General features: G+C 35.1%; 1 pseudogene; it reads right to left on the bottom strand.

Moving 5' to 3' along the window:
• Positions 1 to 1550: 1550 nt before the first annotated feature.
• On the bottom strand, positions 1551 to 4811 carry LOC149261126 (UNC93-like protein 1 pseudogene; annotated as a pseudogene).
• Positions 4812 to 17452: the final 12641 nt, after the last annotated feature.

Below are 17452 nucleotides of genomic sequence, written 5' to 3'. Positions count from 1 at the left end.
TTATTAAGATTAAATCCTTACCATTCATTAATAATTGTACTTTAATCCACATATTTGCCACTAAAATAGTGAAATTCCTGCGATGATTTTGGTAAAAATCTAGTAAACTTTTTTGGAAATCTGTGTTACAGTTGTCATGCTTCAAAATTTTGGGTGTCCTAGTAATTTTTTATGGTGTTGAATCCATTTCCATATCGGAAAAAAAAGATTTAAACACTGGTATAATCAAATAAAAAAACAAAAAAAAACATTTGAACTGAAAAATGACTGTCAAGCTGAAAAAAATTTACTATCAAAATGGAAAAAATTGTGAGAGAGGTGAATAACACCTATATATAGAACACTACTAATAAACTGTACAAATTAGTTGGACCATTAGGTCGGAAAAAAAAAATTGAAAAACGAAGAATTTAACATTTCTCTACGTATTATTACACCTTAAAAGTGCTGCTAAAAATATATGTTTCTGTCATGTGAACATGATATTGAGAGGTATGTATCTGATTGCAGCGTGACAGGGATTTGTTCTGTCGAGTCTTTGCACGTTCAAGAAAAATGCAGGCTTTACTGATTAAATGCCATCCGATAAAAAGAAAACGATATAGTTATTAATTTTGAATGAGATTTATTAATTTTGAGAGGTCAACTGCTTTCCTCTATGATACTAAGAGCTTATGCTCAGTATTATAGAGGTTATGCTCAGAACTAAACATTTATTAGGGTTATTAGATTCTCTTATAATAATGATTATACAACGATAGATTTGAACCTTTCCATGAAGATTTTAACTATGCATAATTATATATTTATTTAAGGATGCATAGCTAGTGATTCTATTTACTCTCTTATGACTATGTCTCCTCATATTATAACAGAGCTGTTTGAAATGCCAAACAAGTTCACGGACCAAACAAGTTCACAGAATGACCATTTTTCCACCATCTCCGACAAATCTGTGCCAGCACATTCTAATAAAGAAAACTTGTTCAATTGCTACTAGAGCAGAAGGCAGAAGACTCTTAAAACCTAGATTCAAAATCTAGATGGAAATTCCTATTTCCACCTCTATAGGAAAGTTAATGCACCCTGACATGCAAGGGGAATAGTGGGTGCCTTGCATTTATATTTCTGCTAAAGTTGACTTTGACATGTTAGCAGCAAGTCATCCACTATTCCCCTTGCATGTCAGGATGCATTAACTTTCCTATAGTGGTGGAAATAGGAGTTTCCAAATCTAGATTGCATCCACTTGATCTAAGAAGAAAGTCTATGTTTAACAATTGAAATGTTAGCTTTGTATCCCAAAGCATTTTTTAACCTAAAGCAAAGTGAGTACATTTTTTTTGGACACTAAATCCAATAAATCAGACATATATACTTCATAATAAATACGACAAAGCACACTGTGGACAAAAATCCCATCGAACACTACAGTACACCATGACAAAGCTCCACCAGATGGATTCCCACTCAAGGGAACGCTTGTTTCTTATAAACTAATCAATGCATAGCCTTCTGTAGATGTAGTCAAGGTACAGAACTGTTTCGCTTCAGTTTGATACTTGCTTCGCTTCAGCTTCGTAGCCTGCTTTGGGTTCAGTGGAACTAGCAGTCTCACGATCATCTATAGCCAAGGCAATGAGGATAATCAAGAACGGGTAGCTGATTGTAACAAGACTCCAATTGATTATGAGCTCCTCCAGAAGAGAAACACTCTGTCTGTCCGTATCCCATGTTGTATTTGTTTGAAATTAGAGGAAAGTGAAGATGAGAAGAAGAAAAAGGAAGAGTTAAAGTCTCTATTTGCTGGTCTGCGTTTTCGTAAGCCTTGAAGGCTAGTTTCGGCGATTTTCTCGTCTGTGTTTTCGTAAGCCTTGAAGGCTAGTTTCGGCGATTTCTGGTCTGTGTTTGCGTTAAGCTTTCGAGGAGAAATCATGGCGGAAGCTGGTGAAGTTGAGACCTTTGTGTTCCAGGCTGAGATCAACCAGCTTTTGAGTCTTATTATCAACACTTTTTACAGCAACAAGGAAATATATGAATGAAAGTTGTGTGTCTTTGTTATAGTTTGTGTTGTATTTGTTTTAATATGGTATCAGAGCCAGGTTCTCTCCATACCTCAATTCCTAAACAGTAATGCATTTCACCCAAATCTTTCATTTCAAAAACCTGTGACAACTGAACTTTAATTTCTTCAATTAACTTGTGAGCACTGCAAAAAGTATGAGGTTTAACCTTGGTGGAATCTGCTCGTAGTATGCTGCAAGGTAAGAACATCTCTAATGGTTTCTGGGCAGAAGCCATTAACACTGCTGTTTATCTGAAGAATCGATGTCCCACTAAGCAATTAGTTTTTCAAACTCCTTTTGAGGTTCTTTATGGTTATAAACCTGATGTGAGTCATTTCAAAGTCTTTGGATGTACTGCTTTTGCTCATATTCCTAAAGCTAACAGAAGCAAACTTGATGCCAAGTCCATCAAGTGTGTTTTCATTGGATATTGTACGGATCAGAAAGCCTATAAATTGTTTGATCCAAGTTCCCATAAACTATTTGCAAGTCGTGATGTATTGTTTCATGAGCAGACTGATAAAAGTAATAATGATACATGGCATATGTCTAATGATGCACATATCAAGCTTGATACTTTGATTAAGCAGGAACAGGAACAGGTACAGGTACAGGATCAGGATGATAGCAGCAGTACGAGCACATCTAGCAGCAGTGAGTCATCACAAGGGGGTGATTCACCTCAAAGCCGACGAATCATGGATGGAACACCCACAGGCATTGAAACACCAAGAAGGTCGTCCCGACAGACTCGGCTTCCTGCAAGGTATAGAGACTATGCCTTAATGTCTAATATAATGAATGTTGAAGAACCAATTGATTATGAGCAGGCTAAACAACATGAACCATGGATTAATGCTATGAATGATGAGTATGCTTCTATTATGAAAAATCAAACATGGGAATTAGTGGAACTTCCTGAAAATAAAGTTCCAATTGGAAGCAAATGGTTGTACAAAACAAAATTTAAAGCAGATGGTACAATTGATAAATTTAAGGCAAGATTAGTAGCAAAAGGATATGCTCAAAAGGAGGGAATTGATTATGAAGACACTTTTGCACCAGTAGCTAAGTTGAATACAATTAGATTATTGATTGCCTTAGCCACAAAACATAATTGGAATATACATTAAATGGATGTCAAATCTGCTTTTCTAAATGGTGATTTAAAGGAAGAAGTTTATTTGGTTCAACATGAAGGGTTTGTCAAACAGGGACAGGAGCATCTGGTTTGCAGGTTAAGAAAGGCATTGTATGGTTTGAAACAGGCACCAAGATCATGGTATGTAAAGATTGATACCTTCTTTCTTCAGAATGGTTTGTGAAAAGCAAAAATGATTCTAACTTGTATGTTAAGAAAGATGAAAAAGGAAATGCTGCTTTAATATCTTTGTATGTGGATGATCTCATTATAACAGGCAGTGCTCACAAGTTAATTGAAGAAATTAAAGTTCAGTTGTCACAGGTTTTTGAATGAAAGTTGTGTGTCTAGGTTTTTGAATGAAAGTTGTGTGTCTTTGTTATAGTTTGTGTTGTATTTGTTTTAATATCCCAGCCCACCGCTGTTCCTGCACTCTGCACGGCTTTGAAGAGTCCACTGTATCTGGTCAGAGTATGGTAATCATCTGCCAAAGCTCCGATCGTCCAATAACACAGAGTCTGGAACATGGAGTCCAGTAATCCATAGCTGAAATATAAAGCAAACGGCCCTGCAAAAGAAGCGCCGGAGTCGGTTAAATCGAGCTGCTGCAAGGGCTTATCTCTGCTATATCTCAGCTGATTGGCGAGACCGCCTCCCCAAATTGCAGTCCCTGCAAAGATGGCCACGCCCAGAAACCCTCTTTTCTTCCTACTCAGGAAGCACCCGATTATCACAGAGCCTAACATCTGAGCACCCCAGAAAGAAACATTGTTGAACCCTCTGGTCCTCACCGTAAAGATCCTGCCATTAACGTTGTTGAATTCATAAGTGTAAAAAAACTTGCTGGCCCATGCAGCAGGGAAGAGCAGCAGCATCTTCCAGTTGAAGAATAGCTTGATAACTTCAATGGCCTAGGTGCTCACACTGGAGTATTTACGCAGAGTAACCTTGCTGCCATCGCTCCTTACCACTTTGTTGGGTGGAACCAAGGCCAAACTCACAAAAACCCCAAAGCCCATGAAACACATGAAGGCTATATAGGTCCAGTCGGTAACAGACGCGGCTTTGCTGTGATAATTCAATATAAAGGGAATGAAACCGCCTACGACTCCTCCCAGATTGAATATAACCCAGAAGAGAGAAATGTATCTTCCTTTCTGGTCCTCGGTGGGATACGAGGTCATGATTGATCCCTGTCCGGCCCAGAGCAATCCAGCTCCGACGCCCAGAATTCCACCTGCAATAACAGGAAACATTTCATCATGATAATGATTGTAGTAGAGAAAAGAACCGGCGTAGAGAGCATAAGTGCAGCAGCCTGCAAAGATGGTCCCGCGAGGGCCGAGGATGTTCTAGATTCCGCCGGCGAAAACGCCGAACACTGCAAACGTCCCGTACAAGGCAATGTTCGCATCGTTGGACGCCTGGTCATTCTCCTGCCCGCTTCCCCCCAATCCGGTGAGGGCGTTGAACATGCCCGGGCAGCAGAAGCAGACCAGAGACATCATAATCACCTGGGTGAGGGGGGAATTGTAGCGAAACCATCTGGATTGAGGAACCTTCTTACAGGGTCCCTCTTCTTCATCACGATTACCCTTCTCCATCGGTAGATTTCAATGGAGCTCGATAATCCCAAACCCAGTTCACTTTCAGATTTTTCTATATGCCTGATAATGGCCTTTGGCAACTCAAATCAAGATGTCTGAGCAGTGAGAAGCCCAATATTTTTGGGAATTAGGATCCCTGTGCAAGCCACTGTGATTGGAATTCTGTATTTAGGAGCGGCCCGCCTTTAATTCCAATTCTGAATGGATAACTCAGACCTTTAAATCCTTTCTATTTGGTGTAATGGATTGGGAGATGCAGGGAGTACCCTGTCAGCGCACAATCGTCACACAGATTGGAAGGTGGCATGCAGAGCTTGGAGGTATATATTACGTTGTTGAAAGAGAGAAATAACTCTCGGATGATTCGTGAAGCAGTCTCCATCAGATCCTACGTGTTGTCACCATCCACGTATTGAAATTTCCTCGTGTGCTGTATATCCCATGCTGTTTTCCCTTAAATCCAAAGGTTTATTGGTCGCCTTTCCCTGTTTTGTTTCGTGATCTTACGCTATCCATGTATTTAAATATTTTTGTGAAGCCACTGAAAATTACGTGCGTTTAACTCACATCCAAAGACGTGCTTATTGCCGCTGCTGGTATAGTATGTCGTATGATCTACTTAGCATTTCTGCAAACGTCAACGAAGATGGCCTTAAAAGTTTAAAAATTGGAATGGTAGTAAGTTTTAGTTTTTGTTGTTTTTTTTTTTTTCAAATTGGTAATAAAATTTTTTATTTTATATATATTACAATTTTTTCATTTAAAATACATTTGTAAATATGTATTTTTTTAAAACCTTCAAAATATTTTGTTTTATGTATTTTTAATTGTTTTTCTTTAAATAAATTTAATGATGAAATTAAGTTATAAAAATGAAAAATCAGATTGGCATGATGTTTATAAAGATTGATTTTATTAGGGAAATGGAAATTCAATAAATAATATCTAAATATCACTGTAAATTAATTTTACTCACGTTTTTTATTTAATTAATCATAAGTTTTATTTTATAATTACATAAAATTTATAAAAAAAGTTAAATGCGAAACCAATGTAAATTTTTATTCTAAGATGATGCAATGAAGCATACTCTGACTTAAGGACAATTTAAAATCTATTAATTACAATGATATGTTTATTAAAATAAAAAATTATAATAATACAATAACATGATGATGGTAATTAAGATCACAATGATTTGCATCATTATAATTTACATTAAGATAATATTTTAGAATGATTTTATAAACTATAATGAGATGAGTATTTAAAATTATTATTATAAAATAAAGAAATTAAAATTATTTTTTATAAAAAATTGAGATAAGTTAGAACGGTAAGTTTAAATATATGTTTTTAAAATAATGATGATTAGTATCAAAATAATGATGAGAATTAAGATCAGAGTGATTTGCATCATTATAATTTACATTAAAATAATATTTTAAAATGATTTTATAAGCTATAATGATGTAGTATTTAAAATTATTATTATAAAATAAAAGAATTAAAATTATTTTTTATAAAAATTTGAGATAAGTTAGGGTGGTAAATTTAAATATATGTTTTTAAAATAATGATGATTATTATCAAAATAATGAGTGATGATGATTAAAATAATAAAGATAATTTTGATGACGATTATTTAAGCAAAAAAAAGATTTGATGTAAACTTTAAAAAAAAAATGGTGTTGATCATGATAATAAAAATGATGATAATATGAAAGAATGGAAGGAGATCTCGAAACAGTTGTGGTGACTAGCGTTTCGCCTTAGTTGTCTAATCTTCGCTTAGTTTGTTTGGATTTCTCTCAGATCTCTTATGCAAATCGTTCAATGGAAAATCTATGTGATTCGACGAAAAAGACAGCTTCTTTTGCAGTTATGGTTGTTAGTCAAGCTAGCTCTTCTTCGGTTTTGTACAACTCTATCCTCAAATTTGTTTTCGATATTCTTATGGTTAAAGAAATTCTTTTCCTCAATGTTCTTGTGGATCAGGAAGCTATCTATTGTGAAGAATATTTTTTAGAGAATGGCTTGGTTTCCACAAGTGGATCTCTAAGCTATGGAAGCCCCTTTTGACATATAAACAAAACATTTACCCTATGTCTTGGATTTTTTTGTTGTAATTTTTTACAATATAGAGGACAAGAAGGCCATATGGGGTAGTGTTGGTCTCTTCATGTAGCTATGGACTCCCACTTTTGATCTAGTAACGACATCAATCTCCACAACCTCAGTTTGGGTAAGGCTTCCAAACTTTCGCTTGCATTATTGGAATCCTACATCACTTTCCTCTATTGGGAAAACATTGAGAATTTTTTATCGTCGTTGTTCTAAAATAGAAAATAATTTCAAGACTACTAATGTGTGCATTTATCTAGGGATGGACTTCAAAAAGGGCTTTCCCGCGAAAATTAATTTGACGGCTCCAAACTATGTTAGGGTCCAAAAGCTCGACTATGAGAATATTTCATTTCGGTGTAGAGCATGCTAGGAAATAAAAAATGTAATGGAAAGCAACCCCAAATGTTCTTAGAGTAACAAAGATTGGAAAAAATCTCAAAAGACCAAATGGTGGGAAGGAGCACAAGGTGATCACTATGTGGTATACAAAGTGGGCAAGCTTCAAAACAAGAAAGAACCAGAAGACAAGAAGGAAGCATATAAGACCAACGAAATCTTATCCATGAATATATAATCAAAGCAGGAAAAATCGCATGCTAAAGTGGATCCTCCGTCACGAGTAAGGATTTGCCGAACACAACGTTAGTGGAAAAGAAACAACCCCTAATGGAAAACAAATCTCCTCTAGAAACTACAAGCAATAATGTTGAAAATGCATCCTCTTGAGAAGATCAAGCAGATGAGGAAGATCTCAAGAATCTTATTGTGCACTTGTCGAAGAATGATACACGAGAACTTTTAGATAATGCTGGTTGGACTAGATCAAACTAAAAATAGTGAAAAATGGAATGTAAATGTGTCTAGATATCAGGGGTCTTTTAGAAAAAAATATACATGGAAAGGGACTTAAAGTTATGTCTCATGGGGAACTTGCTTGAGGGTTTGGATTGAGCCTTTGTGCTCATTCTCAAATTTACAAGCTTTCAATATCTCTAAAATATGTAAATGGTTTTGTCCATGTACCCGGTTGTTTTAATACAAATGCTATCTGTTCCATTTAAAAAAAATATGATGATAACATGATAATGATGGTAATAGCTACTAATACAACTACATTATAAAATGTAGTTGATATATGTTATTCTACCTTATTTTCCTTCATTAAAAATTAATAGCTCTAACACAACCATTTGATTAATAAACTATTCATTTTATAAATCCACATATTCACATGATGCTATTAGCTAGTTGATAATTTACATGGCAAATTCATAATTGTATTAGGTAAATGTGAAAAGGTAAACATGCATTCAAAAGATGTCATTTATTATTTGATAATTTGAACTGTAATCTCATAGTTGTATTAGGTAAATATCAAAAGATAAACATAGATTTAGAAATGCAAGTTGGTTACAGGATGGATAGGCGGATAAATAGATGGATAGGCAGGCAGGTAGGCCAGCTAGATATAGAGAAGGAGGATGGGTATCGAGCTAGCTGTAGATAGAGAGAGTATAAGCGTTATCAGTGTTATAAGTCTGAGTCTGCCCCGTTGTTGTAGAGGATACTAGGAAATATCTAACATCTTTATTTATCAACATAATATAAACATTTTGATTAAAAGAATGATCAATCTACCAATATTCAAATAAGGAACACCCCTTGACATAAAAATAAAAATAATGATGAAGAAAAATTAGGATAATTGCACTAAGAGATGCATTCTACAATCCAATCTAAGAACAATGTGCGATTACGTCCATACTCAAGGTGGAGCTCGCATTTGAACCTCTTAAAACAAAAAACGAAGTATTCAAGCAATGTGATCTATAATAGAAAGCAAAAATGAATATCCATGTAACATCTCCTTACCCAAATTACACCTATTTTTTTGTGGCAGATTAATATCAATATCTTGAAGTAATTGTTGCTACTAGTTTGCATTTCCTTGTGACAGAAAATCCTAACATTAATATCGGTACCTTGCAGTAATTGTTGCTACTAGTTTGCATATCACGAAAGGTATCAACACTTACTTCTAAGAATTTACCCTCTTTCATCTTTAGAAAAGGTACTAAGTTTTATATATATAATTGAAGTGATTCAGTGACTATGCACATTATAACTTATATTTATATGAGTATGGTCGACTATATGTTACCCACATTGCAATGAGATTCTTACGTTTATAATGCTTGGTGGTATATGAAACATGTTTGTTAGATGCACAAATTAAGGTTATACTATTTGCATTCCTTTTAGCTTTATAAACAATGGTTTTATTGATGTTTAATGAACACAATACCAAGGCTATATGAGCCTATCGAGAAAATTTCTAACTTTCCGGTTGTTAAACGTGACGGCAATTCATTTTTGAACTACCCTAGGAATCTACGTTGGCCTCAATCCAACACTGTAAGGTTTAGGTTTTTCTTTCGATGGTGGATGTCGATTGAGGAGTTACGAAAGTAACTACCTCCTCTCTCTCTTGCACCGTCTCACCTCACTCGAATTCTTTCTCGCTGAAGAAATGCTCTACAAAGACCCTCGCCATGAGATTTGAGGCAACACCATGTAAATCTTTGAGCATAAATTTCATTTTCATTATTGGGTTTATGAGAGTTTCCTTCAAGATCTTCTTTAATTGTCATTTTCATGACAATTGCAAATTTCATCTCTAGGTTCGATCACCATGTGGAATTTATTTGTTTTAGAATGGTGAGTTTAAGTCGATTGCAGATTTTCAGAATATTCAGGAATCCGACCAACATGAACACAGTCATTTTTTTGACCACATTTATGTCCATCATATTCTCAAATATTTCAAGAATCTACAATCGATTTAAGGATAGTTATTTTAGACACCATTCCTTGCAAGTCACGATAAGGAGGAGGAGAGAAATTCAATGTTTCGATGCCAAGTTTGCATGTTCAAACTTAATTTCGTTTACTTTTTAATTTTCTAATGTCTCTCTCATGTTTCAATTCTGGTTCTTCCTAATTTTCCCGAAGGTTATATGAAGGATCATGGATCCTTCCCACTCATAAATAAGTAATATGCTTGCAACCCTAACCTTTTTTATTACTATTTTTTTTTATTCTTTTTATTATGTTTTAAAATGATCAACGCCCCTACTAACTCAGCTTTTTTTTTTTTTTGTTTTATTACTATTTTTTTTATTCTTTTTATTATGTTTTAAAATAATCAACGCCCCTACTAACTTAGCTTATTTTTTTTGTTTTGTCTTTTTTTTTTTTACGGGCTCGATGTTCAACTATGATTATTTTCCAACACATGTGCTTTGTCTCATTCCATTGGGTACCAGGTTCTTTTCTCATTCCTTCTCTATCATATGCCACAGGTCAGCGTGTTGGCAGTCACCTTACCCAGCTTCTCAACATTATTTACTTTACTATTTGGGTTTTTCTCTCTTTTCCATTAGTTAGAAAAGGGGTTTGTGCTCATGGTCCTGTAAACTTCGAAAGGCCTAGGGCTGAGAACTCATTAAGAATCTGGTTTATCCTTTGTTAAGCGATACTCTAGACTTTTATTTTGTAATATATGGGATATTTTACTTTCTGTTGTTATTAGGTTACGACCTTCCACCTTGGTAGAAATTATTTTCAGTTGTAAGAATCTTAGCTACATTACTTAGAACAAAAACTTGAGTTTGTAACCCTCTGTTGACTGGCCTTCTATTAACCCTAAATTCATAGGGATTGTAATTTATTTTTTAATATAAAAAGTTATTTCTTTTCTGTCGAGGGTCATATTCGTTATGGGTAAAATATTTTAATTTCTTTATTGAGGTTTAACAGAATGAGTGTGCATGTGGACAGTGCTTAGGGTTGCATTTCTCTATAAAGTATCTATACTATGCATAAATTTTCTTTCTAATTATTTTTTTAGAGTTTATTTCATGTGGAACTATTCGTATGTATGTATATATGCTTTACCTTTCTTTTCTATTGGTAGTGCAATTACTCAATTACTCTGTTTATGATTTATAGTTCTTTTTTATTTGTAGTGCAATTACTCTATTTATGATTTATAGTTTTCTTTCCATTATGAAACTAATGTTAATTACAGTTTATTTCGTGTGGAACTATTCGTATGTATGTATATATATGCTTTACCTTTCTTTTCTATTGGTAATGCAATTACTCTGTTTATGATTTATAGTTCTTTTCTATTGGTAGTGCAATTACTCTATCTATGATTTATAGTTTTCTTTCCATTATGAAACTAATGTTTTTACTTATAAAGCTTATGGAACCCATGTGTCAAATGAAAACAATTTTTCAGTTGCTTTATTTTATAGTAGTATTTTTTTCTCATCAAGTGTGGGGATTCGATGGGACCCGTTTTCCGAGACCTATCACCTCTCCAAATTGATTATTAAGGTATAGGAATTTTTTGGGTTAGCTGACCACTATCACAGCTGGCCTAGAAGTAAACTATACCAACAGTCTTACACCATACACAAAAACAACAAAACATAATCCCCCAATAAACTACATAGTCTTACACTTTTCACAAACTACAAAACAAAGATCCTCAACAGGTTACACAATATGGTAAGAAAAATAATCATTCAGAATAGTCATCCCACTTGAATTTTTCTCAAGTATCGATTCTGATGTAAAATTACAAGGTACAGAATGGTCCTCCCAACCAGTGAGAATAAATACACCCTATTGAGACTCCCCTTGAGCCAACTTCATACTCAGAACAATTACAAAGCAAAGATCTTAATAGGTCTAACCGAGAAATTATCTATTCCCAACCAGAATCAATCTAGGGTTTTAATTAGGCACACATTCTTCATTTGGAATTCCATTGGCTAAATAGCTCAAGGATTCCGCATTTGGTAAGGTCTTGCCTCCCTCTACAATGTCCTATCAGAGGTATTAAGTTGCATTTTGTCTCTTCTTCAAGGTTACCTCGGGTCTGTTTTTTTTCCCTCTTGGCTTCCTTTCTCAAACTGAGATATTTTGTCTTTTAGGGAGAAGGGTTTGGGTAGGTAATTGTGTCTACTTGTAACCATGTTCAACTGTTATGGAATATGAAACTCTGTTACAACATTACTTTCCTCATAATTTTATCGATGACTATTTAATAAATTTATTAAGAAGGGTTAAAACATTTGTATTCACAAATTAGGCATATCATACTCTTAACATGGTTCATAGTCTACGAAGTAAATTAAAAATTAGCTCAAATATTTAAACATTTAGCGAGGGGTATTACATCTTCCCATTGAGCGAATCATTGTCCTCAATGTTTCCTAGCCATTAGAATAGGTTGGGATATGCTTCGAGCATAAAATGATATCTCACTTTCATAGCATTATTTCTCTCTAATCAAGAATACATAAAGGTTTGACTAAGAATTATCTGTCCAGATTAACCTACAATCACATCATCAAGGCCATAATTATATTCCATCAATAATTAATTAAACATTTATATAAAATTCATTTCACTTTATTACAATACCCGCACATCCTACTAATGTATTATATATCTAGGGTCATATATGTAGTTCTTCAACAAAGAAACATGAAATACATTATGTACACATATGACTAGGTGAATCCAACTAATAGGCGACTGGACCAATTCAAGAAAGTATTTCGAAAGGGCCACAAAATTAGGGAACTAGTTTGACACATCCTCCCCATCTCAATGTGCTCCTTTTTTATTTAACGAATAAAAAAACATTCTCTCGCACCTAAAATTCTCTATAGGTCCTTCGCTTCTTTGCATAAATTTTTTTCATTCTTGAGGATCTTTCAAATTCATTCATATTTTCTTTACAATACAGACCATTTCTTTTAACATGTCAGATCCCAATATTAGTGTGTCTTTAGGGTTGTTCCAGTTGATAGGCATCCGACACCTTCATCCATATAACACTTCAAATGGCCTCATTCTTAAGGATACATGGTGATTTTTATTATATGAAGATTCCACCAAGTGGAGGTAGTCTTACCACTTGGTTGGTTGTTGCATGACATACATCCTTAGCATGTCTTCTAGAAATTGGTTTACTCATTTAGTTTTCCCATCCATTTTTGGATGGTAGGCATTGGTGAAATATACTTGAGTTCTTAAGCCAGTAAAAGGAGTATCCGAGAAAGTAGAGGTGAACTTCACATCCTTATTACAGTACCATTTTGGGTATTCCATGTAAACAAAAAACTTCTCTCATAAAAATATCAGCAATTTGCACAAATTTATAGGTTGATCATACATGAATGAAATGAGTAGTTTTACTGAGTTTTTCTACCACCGTCATGTTATAGTCATTTTTCCTTTTTGACTTAGGTAAGCCTATAATAAAATCCAGTTTGATGATTTCCCATTTCCATTTAGGAATAGGTAGTGGGTGAAGTAAACTCGTTGGATGTTGATGTTCAAATTCTACCTGTTCACACTTAAGGTACTTTGACAAGTATTTACTCACCTCCCTCTTCATACCAAGAAAAAAGTAATCTTTTATTAGAGTTGTAATTAATTTTTGGTAACGGGGATGAGAAGCATATGGAATTTTATGATATTCGTTCAGAATAATTTGTTTAACAACTTGATAGTTAGAGACATAAATTCATTTTTTGTAAATATTTTTTTTTATTATTATTAATATCATAACCTATTCTCTTTTCAGGGTTGTTTTCTTGTTTTACTTTCTTCCATTAAAGGTGATATTCAAGGTCTCTTAGGGAAACATTATTAATATGATATGAAAAATCATATCTTTTTTACTGCATGTAATTTAGTCTCCTACTTGGGGCATCCACCTTCTAATTCTCCTTTCCCTTGAAGTATTTCATCTCAAATTCCAGTTCACTTAAGAAGGTAGTCCATCGTGCTTCCCTATCGTTAAGATTGGGTTGCTTAAGGAAGCTAGTCAAGATACTATGATCAATCATTAGGATAATATTTTTCCTAATAAATACTGTCGCAATATTTTTAAAGGATGGATCGCTAAAGTTAGTTTTGAATCACAAGAATAATACCTTTATTCATGATATTTCAATTTCCAAGATTCATAGGCTACCACTTAGATCTCTTGCATTAATACACCTCCTACTCCTCCCTAACATGCGTCTATAGAGACAACAACCCATTTTTCGGGTTTGCTATCTTTAAAATAGGGGTTTTAATTGACAAATGTTTTATCTGATCATTTTTTTTACATTTTATTGTCCAATTAAAACTTTCCCTTTTTTCTCCATACATGTTATGGGGTAAGCTACTCTAGAAAATCGTTTTATGAAATGAGGGTAATAGCCAACTAAACCCATAAAGGATTGGATTTTTTCAGCATTTTTGGGGATGGGCCATTCCATGATAGTTTTAATCTTTTTAGGATCTATGACTATTCCCTCTTGTGTGATGACATCTCCTAGATATTGGATTTGATCCTTTTAAAATTCACATTTATTATATTTAGCATACAATTGACGCTCTGATAGAGTCTACAATACTATTGTTGTAAACAATGCTAATACTAAGAGGGGGGTGAAATATCACGTGGTGACAATATAAAATCAACACATAAACACATACACCATGAGAAGCAAAAACATGAACACCGAGGTTTAATTTGGAAACCCTTTTGGGAGAAAAACCACCAAAGCTTGTTTGTTATTTGATGTAAATATGAGCTCCTACTCTATTACATGAATTTATTAATGAGCCACCACTAACAGAAAGCACCAAGTCTCTTTGATTGTTTACTAGCACCCACTAGCAAGAAGCACCAACTGCCTTTGTCTATTTTCTAGCACCCACTCGCAGGAAGAACCAACTCCCTTCTTTTGTAGACGCTTGATCTACTTACCAAAAGCGCCAACTGAAGCACTCACTTCTTAGATTTATTGCAAGCACCAACTTGGAGCTTCTTGGATTGATGTGTAGAAATTAGGTTGTATATTTGCAACTTCTCATGACATTTTAATCAAAATCACAAGACACAAACCTACACTACTACTCTCGACATTAATTCACAATTTAGAACAAAAATCGTAAACATGCAAGAATCAACAACACACATGAAACAAGTATTTGTATATGGGAAAGGCAATCTACTAAAAACCCAAATGCCTGCTTGCATTAATCAAATGAATAGAGATGTATTACAATTGATTTACTCAACTGAGCTCACCTTGCAAGTGCGCAACCTCTCTCTCTACCCACTAAAGGCCTCTAACCTAGACTTAGTCAAAGCTTCCCTCAGCTTGAGCTCCTATTTCCTTGCGTTGTTCGTTGAGGAATTATCCTCTATTATTTAGGAAATTCTCTCAATTTAATTGCACAATTCCTTTAGGCTGATCATCTGAATGTATGAGCCCACAGGGCTTTGGATTGATGGTGAATAGGTGCGCTGTTAAGGCACTCCTTGCAATAGGTCACCGGTTCAAATCCCCTGTGGGTACTTAGGTTAGTCTTAACTAGAAAAAGAAAGATCATCTGAATGTATGCAACACTTGTACACTAAAGACTAGTCTACAACTGATGTTACACTACCTTGGAATCTCCACCTCAACTGGGTAACTCGAAATCTCTGCATGCACTAGCTATTTTGGGTTGATTGATCAGTTAACTGGATGATCACTGAGTTTGACTGAAGTTACACTACTTAACTTACCTTCCACTAGTTCCTCCAAAAGTTGGAGCTAGTTTAACTGAAAAAAACTTGAGATAATTGACCTTGATTGCTACAAATTAGAAATCACACATGCAGAACTGAAATCTACCTCCTCGAACTCAAATTTACTAGGTAAACTGGGTGAGACAAGCCATGTCACACAACTTAACATCATCCAAGTTATCCGTTGATGTGGAAATTTGAATATTCTAAATTCAATCAAGGAAAAATCAAATTGAGAATTTCTTGCTGCATTTTATTTAACACTCCCTCTTAGCAAGAAAGGGATTATCAACCACCCCTATCATGCAGTTCTGGAACTGAAACTTCCGTATTAACAAGGCCTTTGTCAAAATGTCATCATCTTGTTCCTTCGACGGAATGTATTGCAACAACATTATCTACCTCTCCACACAATCCCATAAATGGTGATACCATATATCTATATGCTTGGATCGATCGTGAAAAATAGGATTTTCAGAGAGGTTGATGTCACTCTGATTATTATAGTACATCACAGTTAGATCCATCATCTAACCAAACAATCCAACAAGTATATTTCTCATCGAGATCACCTGACATGTTGCTTGACTAGAAGCCATGTATCCTACTTCTACTCAGCTGAGTGCCATAGATCTTTGCTTCCTTTTGTACCAAGAAACTACTGTGGACCCAACACTGAAAATTCCACTTGATGTACTCCTTTGGTCTGATGGACTCCCCACCCAATCTGCATCTGTGAAGCCACACAACTTCACTCGCTCTCTACATCTATACCATAGCCCAAACTAGGTAGTTCCTTTGAGCTACCGTAGAACATGCCTAGCTACCCTCCAAATAATTTGGTTGGCCTAACCATAGCCTGGCTTAGCATGTTAACTTCATAGCACATGTTTGGTCGTGTGCTCACAAGATACATTAGTGAACCGACCAACTTCTAGTAAAGAGTAGCATCCACTTCCTCACATGAAGTGACATCCTCCTTCCTCTAGTTGGTTGCTAGAGGTGTCTCCATGGGTTTGCAACTATCCATGCGGAACCTCTAAAGTATCTCATTGGAATACTTTCCCTAAGAGACAAAAATTTCTCCATCACCTTGCCAGACTTCCAATCTGAGGAAGTAGTGCATGAGACCCATGTCCTTCATTTCAAACTCTCTTTCAAAGTCCTCCTTGCAAGGTTTGATCAGTTGCTCATCACCAGTTAAAATAACTTCATTAACATATAAGACAATAATAAAAAATTTACCTTCTACCAAGATATGACAGAGGTTTTCATCTTCTTCACTTTTGATGAAGCCCAAACCGATGAGATAGTTATTGATATTGGTGTACCAAGCACGAGGTGCTTTCTTGAGACCATATAAATCTCACTTCCGTATGCAAACATGAGACTCCTAATGAAAAGTATCGAAGCCTTCTGGTTGTTCAATGTACAAATCCTCCTCAATAAATCCATTGAGGAATGTTGTTTTTGCATTCATCTAGTGGATCTTCGACCCCATCTGTGCAACCAAAGAAAGAATTGATTTGATGGATGAGTACCTTGATACAAGAGAAGAGGTCTCCTCATAATCAATCCACACAACTTGAGAGTACCGCTTGGCCACAAATTTGTCCTTGTACTTTTCTATGCTTCCATCTACTGGATGGTTTACCTTGAAGATCCATCTCGAACCCACAACTAATTTTTGAGCTAGTCATGGGACCACTTTCAAAACACTTTTCTTTACAATGGATTCATATTCATCCACCATTGGATCAACCCACATAGGTTTCTCTACTGCTTCTCGAAAGAAGATGGATCAGTCTGTAGAAGCTTAGTCGTTAGAGCCATGTATCCAGTGTACCGGTCT

The sequence above is a fragment of the Pinus tabuliformis genome, chromosome 6, assembly GCF_031772625.1.
Source record: "Pinus tabuliformis cultivar Carrire ecotype Pingquan chromosome 6, CPIR1, whole genome shotgun sequence".
Lineage (NCBI taxonomy): Eukaryota > Viridiplantae > Streptophyta > Pinopsida > Pinales > Pinaceae > Pinus > Pinus tabuliformis.
This window is presented reverse-complemented; position numbering and strand designations above follow the sequence as displayed.